Source organism: Lissotriton vulgaris, chromosome 6 (genome assembly GCF_964263255.1).
Source record: "Lissotriton vulgaris chromosome 6, aLisVul1.2, whole genome shotgun sequence".
Taxonomy (NCBI): Eukaryota; Metazoa; Chordata; class Amphibia; order Caudata; family Salamandridae; genus Lissotriton; species Lissotriton vulgaris.
Genome location: NC_141694.1, coordinates 259915827 through 259929141, shown reverse-complemented (window position 1 = coordinate 259929141; position 13315 = coordinate 259915827).

Here is a 13315-nt window from a genome sequence, read left to right as displayed (position 1 = left end):
AGTAGAGCTTGCCAGCCTGTCCTCTTGACAGATTTCAGTATTTGGGCTTTTCACCAGTTTAACCAAACAGTCCGCCAACAAACCTTCCATTGTTCCCATCCTAGCTGTTAAACTATGAAGGGTCCCCCTAATATGCGTATCTAAAGCATCCACTTTACCCATTACTTTATTGATTTCAGTTAGAATTTGAGTTTTAAAACTGATTATAGATTGCTCTAGACTTACTGACTTAGACATCAATGATTAATTAATCCTCTTAAACTGTTTTTTGCGTGGTTTAGAATTAGACATTAGACCCGTTTTCGGGCTCGATAAGCCTGATGGTAAGGGGCCTTGCGGATTTTTAGCACGTTTGGTTGGTGGTTAAATATCCAGTTCTAAATCGCTAACTGAAATATGATCCAATAAATTATCAGATATATTTACCACCCATCCGTTTAATTCCCTAGTTCCACAGGGGGGGGGGGACTCTGAGAGACTAGGACCGCCAGCCTCCAAATTCCCTGTGGCTGTAGCTGGCTTCAGAGCCTCTTCTACGGTTGTAATCTGTCGGCCTATGACGGCCTGTCTTTGCCCGGTCTTCGCCCGGGCACGTCCCGTGCGCGTCCAGCGCCGCGGGGACTGCTGGTGTCCTTTTCAGCGCATTGCAGCCCCTCCAGGGGCTGTAGGTAAAGTCCAGGTGCGTCTAGCAGCAAGTGTGTAATGGCTCAGGGACCAGAGCTAAGGATTTCGCCTCCCGGCCGTGGGAACCGCTGGCGTCCTTTTCAGCACGTTGCAGCCCCTCCAGGGGCTGTAGGTAAAGTGCAGGTGCGTCTAGCAGCAAGTGTGGCAGGGCTCAGGGACTACAGCTAAGGATTTCGCCTTAGTACTAAAGATTTAGGGGCATATATATTGGGATTTTGAGCAGAACAGCGCAGCATGTCACCTTGCAGCACTGCACTGGGCCGAAGTGAAAGAGCAGGAATATGCCACATCTGTGGGATATGGCACATTCCTGTCCTTTCCCCCATGCTGGTGCTGTTTTGACTGCCTAGCGCCAATGCAGGCACCCTTGCAACAAGGCGCAAGGGTGACTGCATTACATACATGAATGTTTTTGTGCTGGAAGGGGCAACTTCCTGCACAAATACAATCCTAGGAGGCTTTTTCAGAATGGAACAAACACAGAAAGACGAACAAATGGGAAGAAATAAAGTTATTTCTCCTTGCTGCTGGGGTGGCATAAGGCTTTGGTGCATCCGCAGATTGACATGGTCTTGTAAATCTGGGGATGTGTTAAAACACATGGCTGTTATTTGGGAACACCCACCCCAACACCCAAGGAAGGCCTCCCTAGCGCACAGTGAGACAATGGAGTGATTTACGCTGCCTTGCCTTTCTCCATATCTATGAGGCTTTTCAAAGTTACGAAAGGCAGCTTTGTGTTGCCTCATAAATATGATTTGGTGGTTTGCCCCACCGGAGCATCACAAAAAGTGACTCTACTGCTGTGCAAGGGGCTTGTAAATATGCCCCTTACAATATCAAGTTGTTGTTTCTGATTTGCAAAACACGCAAGATTATGGACGGAATGTTGCACATTGGTAAAACATTCACCCCCAGTCACAGATCCGGGTTTAATCCATTGTTATTTTACTCACCACACCAACCCAGTTCAGACATGGCCATATGCAAATCAGTCTTGACCCTGTGCCTCAAGGGAACAGTCCAGCCCGAACTGCCAAGCCATGTCTTCCTTGGACCGGAATCAAGCATCCTGAGACCGGCTTCTGGCTATCAGCCGTCATCAGCCAGGATAGCTTGACTCCAGTGGCATAGTAGGCACAGGACCCACGTCTGGGCATACCCTTCCCACATAGGGTGAACAGCAAAACACATAAGATGATGAACGGAATGTTGCACATTGGCAAAACATTTTCCCCCAGTCACAGATCTGGGTTTAATACATTGTTGTTTTGCTCACCACGCCACCTCAGTTCAGACATGGCCATATGCAAATCAGTCTTGACCCTGTGCCTCAAGGGAACTACCCCGCCCAAAATGCCAAGCCATGTCTTCCCTGGACCGGAATCAAGCTTCCTAGGACAGGTTTCTGGATATCAGCCGTCATCAGCCAGGATAGCTTGACTCCAGTGGCGTAGTGAGCACGGGACCCATATCTGGGCATACCCTTCCCACATAGGGTGAACAGCAAAACACACAAGATGATGGACTAAATGTTGCACATTGGCAAAACATTCACCCTCAGTCACAGATTTGGGTTTAATCCATCTCTATTTTGCTCACCACATTTCAGTTCAGACATGGCCACATGCAAATCAGTCTTGACCCTGTGCCTCAAGGGAACAGTCCAGCCTGAACTGCCAAGCCATTTCTTCCCTGGACCGGAATCAAGCATCCTTTGTTCTGCATTCTGTCCATCAACTGTTCTTTTTGCAGTTGTTTCTAATTTGCCAATGCGATCATAGCTATGATCATACCCTGCTGAATTTGCAGGATACATTAATAGCTTGTGTGATTTGTCTATAAAACCTTTGATTTTCCATCTTTCTGGACTAATTTATTTTGTAGATTTTTTCCTTGGGGGATTTTCACTATTTTCCTTGAAGGTGACTTATCATGTTTCTCTTTGATTTTGTTCATTTGCCTTATATTTCTCAACAAATCCTGTACCCAGGGTCAGCTTTAGGGTGGTGTGACCAGAGCATCGACACAGGGTGCTGAGCTATGGATGGCTGGTATGTTTAAAAATACCTGCTGCAGAGTTCCTTGTGTGTCCAGCCATTTCCAGGCAGCAATAAGAATTTCAAGATGGTGTTTAATGTACCTGCAAAGAGATATCAGAGTTTTTTCTAGTGGCAGTTTTGACTTATCATAAAGATGTGCAGAGGGTTAATATGCCTGCTGCAGCAGATTGCAGAAGAGTATTTTTTGTGGCTAACTCAGTGGGTTACTGTTTTTGTTACAGACATCCCTTTGTTGCTTGAAGTTACAATCCTAATATAGAACAATGACCTATGAGCTGTCAAACTGCAAGGTATGGGTTAGAAAATAATGTTTTCCCAGTCTTTCTCTTTCCTAATACTGATAAACATGGTTCATTTGGGTATACATATTTTTTTGTTAATAAAGCCAACCACTGTGTTATGTTTTACATCTTTAGTTTCTGCTTCTTCAGACCAATCCCTCTTAGAATATGCTGCCTGCCAGTATGGATGGCATTTGATTCCTACACCTTGTAGTCCTCATTATCATATGTAACATTTCCTATACACTGATTTACACAAGTAGGATTCATTGTCTCTGTATAATATTGGTGTGATTTAAAGTGCTTTGACACCCAACACTGGAATGAGTATTGCTATATGGCAAATGAAATACACGTGAGAAAGACTCTATGGAGCACTGCTAGAGGGTGGTAGTGAGGTAATTCATGGAGAAGGAAGTTATTGGGGAGGTATTTTTTTATTTTATTTTTTTATTCCCTCATATCACCAAAAAGCATCTGCAAAGGAAAGATAACTGCATCGTCTATTTGTCTGCCCTGCGGTCACTGCACTTGCCCTGGTCCATTACACCTTGACCTTCACCTTTGTCAGTGAGTTGTTGTAATCATTGGGACGAATATCCAACACCTAGGAAATGAGACTAAATCTGAAAGGGAGACCATAAAGATGGGTCAGGGCACTTTGTTATTCTCTGATCAAGACCACAAATCCTGACTGCAGGCCTGACCCAATCTTCTGCTGTCGGGGGCAAAGGGTCCTTCCATTTCAGACAGATTTCCCTCCTAGCAATAAGGATTAGATAAAATAGCAACCTTCTATGAGCCCACCTCAACAGCAAAGTTAGTACTCTATCATCTCCCTGGAGAATAAGAGTAGTATGTAATTTAATCTCATGTTCGTGAAACCCTTTAAGTGCTAGTCCTACACCATCCCGTAAATTCTTCAAGCACGGACAATCAGCATAGATGTGAAAATGATTGGCTCCTTTACAGCCGCACTTCGCACACTTGGGGGAAGGTTGAGGTGCAAACTTAGATATTTTATGTGGAGTCCAATAAAGGCGATTAATAGTAAAAAATATGGTTTCGGTTCAAGTTGGCAGGTTTAACAGTTGAGTAGAGAGTCTTCAGAGAGCTGCTACAAACTGACTTGATGCCCTCCTCTGGGAGAATTCCTCTCCATATCGAAAAGGGGGTAATAGCTTGATCTCCTCCGCTGCTAGAAATCCCTCAACCCATCTTGCCACTTCCTTGTTCTTGAGTCTGATGTCTTGGAGAGACAGCTCTAATTCATAGTCACCCCAATCTCCTTTTTTGACACCGCTAACCAAGAGGATAAATGGATAAACTTAAATCTGGACAGCTCATTGCTGGTTTTGGTGTTTAATACTTCTCAAGGGTGAACTCCCTCCGATAATTGCAAGTTCGACCCAGTTGTTACCCGCACACCTTCTCTGTGGAAAACTAAGGGCATCCTTTAAACATTCTGGTGTACCCCACCTCCTCCTGACTCTATACAAAAGATCCAAGGCAGCTCTCAAAACCTTTAGGTGAACCTTCTTAAAGAACTTAGGAGCACCAAATGTTATATAAAAAGCCCTCTACACTCCAAAGCTTTACCATTTCCCCCAGAAGCTTCCCCCCAAGTGGAGTCATCTGTTTTTGTCAGGAGCATTCGAATATTTTTTAACTGAAAGGAAACACAATACCAATTAAAATCAGGTAAAGCCAATCCCCCTTTATTCAGTTTGTGCCTGAGTTTTTTCCAAGACATCCTAGCTCCTTTCTAGGCTGAAATGAAACTCGACACACACCTCTGAATTTTATCAATGCCTTGTTTGGGGAATCCAAGAGGGATAGCATTAAAAAGGGAGATGTTTTACTAGAAGGGCTTGATGTGTTTCATTTATGGTTAAAACCTCAGTTTTAGCGATGTTAATTCCTCCAAGACTGTCTAATTGCGGCTTACGTCTACAACAATTCTTTATCTGTAATCCATCCACAAACCAGACCATCAAGATACAGACTAATGCTGGAGGTTTTAGGAAATTAGTTGTTGTTAGGACCCATTGCTTGCAGCCCCCATACAAAACATACCACCTCACAAGGTCAAAAGCTTTCTCTGTCACAAGCAATACTATGGCCCAAGCCATGTAATGAATGTTAGCCTATAATTGTCATGAAGGGATAAAGTAATTTTGGTTCTAATTTGTCATGCTTGGGTCTGTATTTATTTGCAATGCCCAAAAATCTGTAAAGGTTTTTGTAATTAGAATTCAATTAGAATTATTAGGCAAATAGAGCAAGGATCAGAAGGATCATACACCCACTGATTCACTAATACACGTAGGTATATATATTTAACACTCATAATTTTTTTTGAAACACTCACATTTACTGGATGATGTCATCACTGACGTCATCAGTGATATAATTTGAGAAGCCATCAGTGATGTCATCAGTGATGTTACTGACCATGTCATGCGTGATGTAATATGTGAGGTCATAAGTAGTGCATTGAGGGGGCAACTTATAGTTAACTCAGGTAACTATAACGGCTGAATTTCTCTGGTTTCAGATGAGTAAAATCTGATCCTAACTATAACGTCCCTATAACCTATGTATTGTAGTGAATTTCTAAGTTTTAAAAAATTCCTTTTGCTAATTATAACGTCCTTGTAACCTTTGGTTTTTGAAGTGACTTTCCAAGTTTTTTTAATTCCTAACTATAATGTCCCTGTAACCTTTGTGTTTTTTAGTGACCTTCTAAGGTTTTTTAACTAGCAGTAACGTTTTCACAGTGGTTGAGAAAGGGGACTGGGCCTCCGACCAGTTCTCAGGAATTCCACTGCATAGGGCTTACAGGAGGTGCCAGGAGGGCCTCTTGTCCCCCAAGTTCCCTCTGGAGCCAAGGGGAATTTTTCCCCCAACTAGTTGCGTGCCAGGAGGCACGTTTGCTGAGTGGTGGAGAAAGGGGACATGGCCTTTGCCAACTTCTCAGCAATCCTGCTGTGTGGGATTTACTGGAGGTAACAGTAGGGGTAGTTGGCCTACAAGACATCCTTGGGGGCCAATTACCCCTTCTATGACCTACAGTAAGTCCATACAGCAGGATTGCTGATATCTGCTATCAGGCCACACTCCTTACTCCACCACTATGCAAACACTCCTGATGCGCTACTAGTAGGGGGAGGAAGTCTCCTTGGCTATTGAGGGTCTTTGGGAGCCAACTACCCCTCCTGTTACCTCCAGCAAATCCCACACAATGGGTTTGCTCTAAGATTTTGTATGACCACACCATCTTTCTCCTCCACTCTGCAAACGCATCTACTGGCACACTACTATTGGAGGATGAAGTCCCCTTAGCTCTTGAGGGTCCTAGGGGGCCAACTAGCCCTCCTGTTGCCTCCAGTCATTTCCACACAGCTGGATTGCTGGGAGGTGGTCAGAGGAAGATAGTCCCAAGAAGGTAGTGGTCCCTGGGGCAGCAGGGGGTGCATGCCCTCTGCATTTTTGTATACTAGCCCCAGGAAGGTGGCGGTCCCAGGGGCTGCAAGGGGGGACTGGAGTCCCACCATGCATCTTATTTCAATATATCCCCAGGGAGGTGGTGGTCCCCGGGGAACATAATTCCGTTCAGCAGTTCAAGCTGTAGCCACTGCAAAAGTTTCCTATGGAAATTAACATGGATAAAAAACGTTTTGGGACACCCCTTTTTCTCGGTCCCCCCTTGACAGATCACTCTGAAATAACAGCAGCTGACGTGACTGATCCATTAGTTTTGTAAATTTGACGCAGATTCGTCAGATAACACCAAAGTTATTGGCAAATAAAAAAACGCTTTTCCTATGGAAACTAGGTCCTAACTATAACTACCTCCAGTCAACAGCCACTAGGTAATATATATATTTATATACATGGATACACATCTGTATGTTTTTTTTATAACAGGATCCTGGCAGACATCAAAGAAGAGATTCGAGCAAGAATTTTTACAGGGAACATCTTCTCCCCCAGGGTTTGTCATAGGAGGTAACAAGCATCAAAATCTTTACCTAATCTGTGATATTTTATGTAACAAAATACCTAGCTTTAACACAGAGAAGTAACAATCTACTCTTAAATGGCTATTGACTTCAACATATGCATTTCACAATCAATATGTCTAGCCTACTGCACTATCATAACTTTTCACAATAAACATATCAGACCTAAAGTATCGGAAAACGGTATTTCTACAGAGCCAATCAGGCCTCTAATTATTATTACTGACTTGTCACCATAACCCACTGAGGCTTCATGTACTAAGCTTAACCTTTCCCACAAGACAACTATAAGACATACAGTCATGACATTGCAGCATATACAAAATAACAGTTGGCAAAGCAAAATGCTACTGTTCCTAATAGGGCTTAACAATGATTCAAGCAGTGGAAATCTTCTATAGGTCTAGTTTGTTGAATGGGGTGACCAGCACCAAAACCCTAGCCTAATACAGTAATCTACCTTTAAATTCGTATTGACTTTAACATATGGATATGAACTTTAACATATATTTTTTGCAATCAATGTCAGATCTAGTGCCTTTAACTTTACTTTTCATTATAAACAATGGGACACATTTTTTTATTGGCTTGTCACCATAACCAACGCAGGCCTCCTGTACTGATTGTAAACGTTTCAAAAAACAACCATGCGGCATACTGTATAAAAGTACTAATGTACATAGACTTTCAGTTGCCAAAGAAAAATACTCTCTCTCCTTGGGGGTCTACTAAGGATCCTTACAAAGCTAACCTTCTACATCAACTGTGGGATGTAAACTTACGGCTGGAGCGGTCAACGTTGAAGCTGGGGAACTGGGTTCGAGTCTCGGCAACAACGCTCAACATCCTGTGATTCTGAGCAATTCACCTAATATCCCCATGCCTAACAAAAATGAATGTGTCCTTGTGTAATAAAACTGGTGCTATGTAAAGCGCTCTGATACCTGATATCTTCTGGTCTAATTCACGCTACATAAAACTCTTGAAAAAACAACAACAGAAAACATGAAAAGCATTGCCTACTATGATAGTCTATGAGCTTCCATGTAAGAAAATACCTATGTGTAGGTTTTACAATAGAGTATTAACAATCCACACTTAGACGCTATTTACTTTAACATATGCTTTTCAACGTAAACATGTACAACTTTGGGGCATGTTTACAGCTGAATGGAGAAGCGTGGCGTTAAGCAAACCTAGCTAACACCACACTTCTCCATTCTGAAAACGCAGGTATGTGCCATATTCACAAGAATGTGACACACCCCTGCGTTTCCCCTAGCGCCTATCGCCAATGCAGGCACCCTTGAACTATAGTGCAAGGGTGTCTGTATTGGGGGAAGATTGTTTATGTGCAGGAAGGACCCCCTTCCTGCACATAAACAATCTTTAAATGCTGTTTTGTATCTTCTATGTGTGCTGCTTCATGCAGCACAATAGAATTTGCAAAATTGTATTTTTTTTTAATGGTTGTTTATGTTCATGAAGCGGGACCTTTCTGCACATAAACAATCATAGGCAATTTGCTGTTTCTATGAATGCTGAACAAGGCAGCACACATGGAAACATAAAAAATTAGGAGCAATTAAATATTTCTCCTCGTTTTGCCTGTTTAAGACCATGGTTTCCCTGGTCTTAATTGTGGTGCTGCCTCCTGTTTACTCTGCCCTTATAAATAGGGGGCAGCGTCAAAATGAATGGGTGTTGCGGTGGAACGTCAACCACAATACCCATTGCCCTCCACGTTCATGCTAAATACAGTGTGAAAGGTTGCCTTATTTACAAGGCAGTGTGAAGTCAATTTAAGTGGCTTAACGCTGCCTTTTAAATAAGGTGAGGCCTCTATCGCCATCATGGTGTCACTGAAAGTGACGTTGAGGTGGCAATAGGGGTTTGTAAATATGCCCCCTTGTGCCTTTATCATAATATTTCATAATAAACTGATCAGGCCAATAGCCACAATATTTGACTTGCCAACATAACCACATTAGTCCACATTTAATGCTATTGACTTTACCATATGCTTTTCACTATAAATATGTATAGCTTAGTGCCTTTAGCATAATATTGCATACAAATTGGGCCAAACAGAAATGCTGTACGCCGGGAACCAACATGTGAATGAAGCCAAATCCCCCCTTTTAGAAGTATTCAAAAAGTAATTTTTTGTTGATCGCATAAGGTCAGTAACAATGGCATTGTCAAGCTGGACCTAAAAATCGATGTAGGTTAGTGGAGCCTTGGCCATTTGATACTGATCTCAAACACAGAACTGCACTCAGAAGTCTAACGTTCGTGATGGAAGGGGGGGCACTGAGACTGCAATACTTTTTTCATTGCTACCCTCCTACCATCTGTGATGGTGCCAGAGAAAAACAAAGATTGTTATTTATCTAAGGCACTTTAAGAGCTTTATAATATCATGCATGTATGTGAAAGTTAAAGCTCAGGCAGCCACACTGCTGTTGTCTCTGGCAGCTGCATAACTAAACAAAATAGTTGCAGCTGTATAGAGAGTAAGCACTTTTTCTATGGAAGCACACATCTTGTTCTCAATCAAAACATGTACACCTGGCTTCATACAAGTGGGAGGAGCCAAACACATTTCTCTAATGGCGCCGAAAGTCATCTTTTAGATTGATCACATTACGCCTACTGACAGCTGAGCTGTCAAGCCAGACCTCAAATTTAGCAATTATTCAAATATGCCTGTCCCATTTATTGGACATATGGAACGGGGCATTGTTCAAACTAGAGCCATATGAACTGGTGTGAAACTACTCCTACTTGGTTCTATAAAATAAGCAATGATACATTGAACACAGTTTGCTTATTTTAGGTGTGTTTTGTAATCTCTGAAATGACATATGTTGCAATTACACTAGAGTGACCCTATTACCCGGCGTTTCCTGAGACGCGGGATCTCGCCAGATTGCCTGTGACCCCTGAGGACTGCTCGCCGCTCCCGCTGCGCGGGAGCTGCTTCGCCTGTGGGAGGACCCACCAACGTAGAATCCAACTTGCCTGGCTGCCGAGGGAGAGCTGCAACAGAGGAGGCTTCAGGGGTAAGCGCCGCAGGGACTCGCTTTCCCAGGAGTCCCTGCATGACCACGAGTCGTCGGTCAGCGCCCCCCTGCGTGCCCCGCCCCACCGGCAAACAGCCAAAAGCGAAGCGGGAACCAGCCTGGTTGTGACCCTATTACCCGGCGTTTCCTGAGACGCGGGATCTCGCCAGATTGCCTGTGACCCCTGAGGACTGCTCGCCGCTCCCGCTGCGCGGGAGCCGCTTCGCCTGTGGGAGGACCCACCAACGTAGAATCCAACTTGCCTGGCTGCCGAGGGAGAGCTGCAACAGAGGAGGCTTCAGGGGTAAGCGCCGCAGGGACTCGCTTTCCCAGGAGTCCCTGCATGACCACGAGTCATCGGTCAGCGCCCCCCTGCGTGCCCCGCCCCCACCGCCACTCTACAAGATCAGAGGAGAGACCGTCTTGCGGGACGCAAGCGGGACGCCGGGCGAAGCCCGGGCAAAGGGCGGGCCGTCTGTGGCCGTCCGGGGCCAGCAGGGGCCGGGACGGGCCACCTCCCTAACAACTAAGGTAATTTCATTAATTGCTGGCGGCGGACGTTACAAAAGTATACTGTAATCACGCATGTCTTCATATTCGCCAATGACTACCCGTTCAGGTAGAAGCTCCAGACGAGGGGGGAACTCAACCCTATGCACAATGGATAACTTTATCACCCGAGCTGTGTCTGTAGTAGAAAAGGAAATTATCCTGGCAGAACGTAGACTATCAAGGGAATACTTGGCACATAAACGTTCCTCACTAGGACCATTAGTCAATGCTACATCTCCGGTCAACACCACTCCAGCAGAACCATTATTACCTGTTCCAACTGGTTTTTTACAACCATGTGTTGTTGACTCTAGTCATGATAATGGCGCTTTTGATATCATTTCGGACCCTGCACCTACAGGCAGAACCCAAGTAGGTACTGGCACAAACAACTGTTCGACCAATAAAACACTTGACCCACCCTCATTACCTGTAATTCTGGTGCATTATACACCTCCAGGGTCAGTTCCTATAACACCGTCGCCCAAAAATAGTCGACCAGCTGTCAAAAGGAAGAGAGTGGTTTCCCCGAGAAAAGCCTACAGACTTAAAACACTTAAAAGAATTCACAGGAACTACATAAATGGAGGCACCTCCTGCAAACTTGTAGAGCAAGAAGCTACAAACATGAGGTCAGAAGTAAATACCTCACAAGCGGGGGTTGACCATAACGCCACACCTGGTCAAATGCAGATCTTGGAATGCCCAAAGAACTCACCTGCTAAAAACCCGCTGCTTGACCAGATGCAAGAACTCATGACAACCCTGCTCTCACCAGTTCTCGAAAAATTAAATGGGCTAACAGAACGACTAGATAAATTTGAACAAACCTCCTTAGACAACTTTTTCGCCCTAAAATCCTTGGTGAAATTACATTCCAAGATTGGCGGAGAGACTACAAGGGTGGAACCTAGCCCGACAGCTTCTAAACAGACACAACATTCCCGACGACCTAGGAGCGACAGTGGGACCCAGCCGAATAGACTCATTAGCGATTCAAGGAAAGGTCAATCTGAATCTGCCAAAGCACACTCAAACAAAGGAGGTACCCAGTTGGCTGTCCCTCCGAAACCTGCACCTCGGAAAGTAAACCTGGTTAACACAACTACCACCCCTCAAGCCCCGGCACCACCCAAGTCGGATGTCGGGACTAAATCTACTACTTGTTCTACTAACTGTGGCTCAGACAATAATGCTAAAGTAACTGACAATAACGGAGATAAATCAGTAATGAAAAAGACCCCAAATGCACACCTTCCGCCGGGATGCCAACCGTACGTAGTTGTGCTTACCGGGGTCCCTCCCTTGAAACCCAACAAAAGGGAGTCATACGATGAGCTGAAAAATAAGACGCTGTTTTGGCTTAAAGAAAATAGACCCTTGCCATACTCTGTCAATTGTCAGGTTATTCAAGTCCGAAGAATTAGCTGGTTGGGAACAAGGCAGAAGGACATAGCAGGTGATTGCATTCTAGTCAATTTCAAGGACCCCTCGGTGGCTCAACTTGTGTATAGCCAGAACCAACGAGGTGGTTATTTAGGAATTGGCACTTACGACCTCAGCTACTTTTACCCCATGCAGCGGCCCCAAGATATTAGAGATCAATCTCGGTTAGGCCCGATGAATAACAAGTATTCTTTTTTTGACCCTCCTACTCCAGTAGGAAGAATGTTTCCAGGTACCATGGAAGGGGATAAAAATTGGTCATGGTGGGGCTACTGACAAGAAGGAAAAAGTGGCACACATGAAACCTCATCCTCCCTGTATAGTAACAAAGAGAACCCCTGTTTAAAATCAATTGTAAATACTGGAATAATGCTCCCTACATCTGATAACGTGGAAACCAGACAGGTCTTAGCTCTGTCCACTAGCCCCTCCAATGACCATCAAGGAGAGGTTATAATGAACAGTGGCCATGCACCAACCACAGTTAGGTCAATAGTGGCACTCAACGACTCGCATGGTTTGATACTTCCCCATGAGACCTCTGATGATTCCAACGTAGGGGCAATATCCTCTATCCCGAGTACAGGTAATAATTGCCCCAGGATTCCAGTGTTATGTAAATCAAACCGTGATTTAAAAATCTTGTCATGGAACATAGCAGGGGTATCCAGGAATTTATGTGATAGGAATTGGAGTTCATTTCTGGAAGAGTATGACATTATTCTCCTACAAGAAACATGGGCAATTAACATGGTGCATAGACTTGGATACAAAGCATATCATTGCGGGGCCATTGCTTCTGTGAGAGGCAGACCATCAGGGGGCCTGATAATTTGGATAAAAGTATGTTTGAATGTTACAATATCACCCTGTAATATTGGTTCTAAAGACTTGCTTGGGGTGAAGATCACCACGAAGGATATTGGGGACATTTATTTGTTAAACATCTATAATAGACCCAATCCTCACAAAAAGGAATCACTGGTTGTGGAACAGTTAAACATGTTTTTGAACACACTGGAGCAGGACCCTAAAATAATCATAGGCGGGGACTTCAACTGTCAGTTTGAGCCTGTACTGGGGTTAGAAAATATTCTAGAAAACGAGGATAGGGCCAACAATATTCCCCGGCTAGATGGTGTAAAAGCAGTCAAAAGCTCGGTGGCAGTTATGCAGATATACGAGCTGACGATATCTCA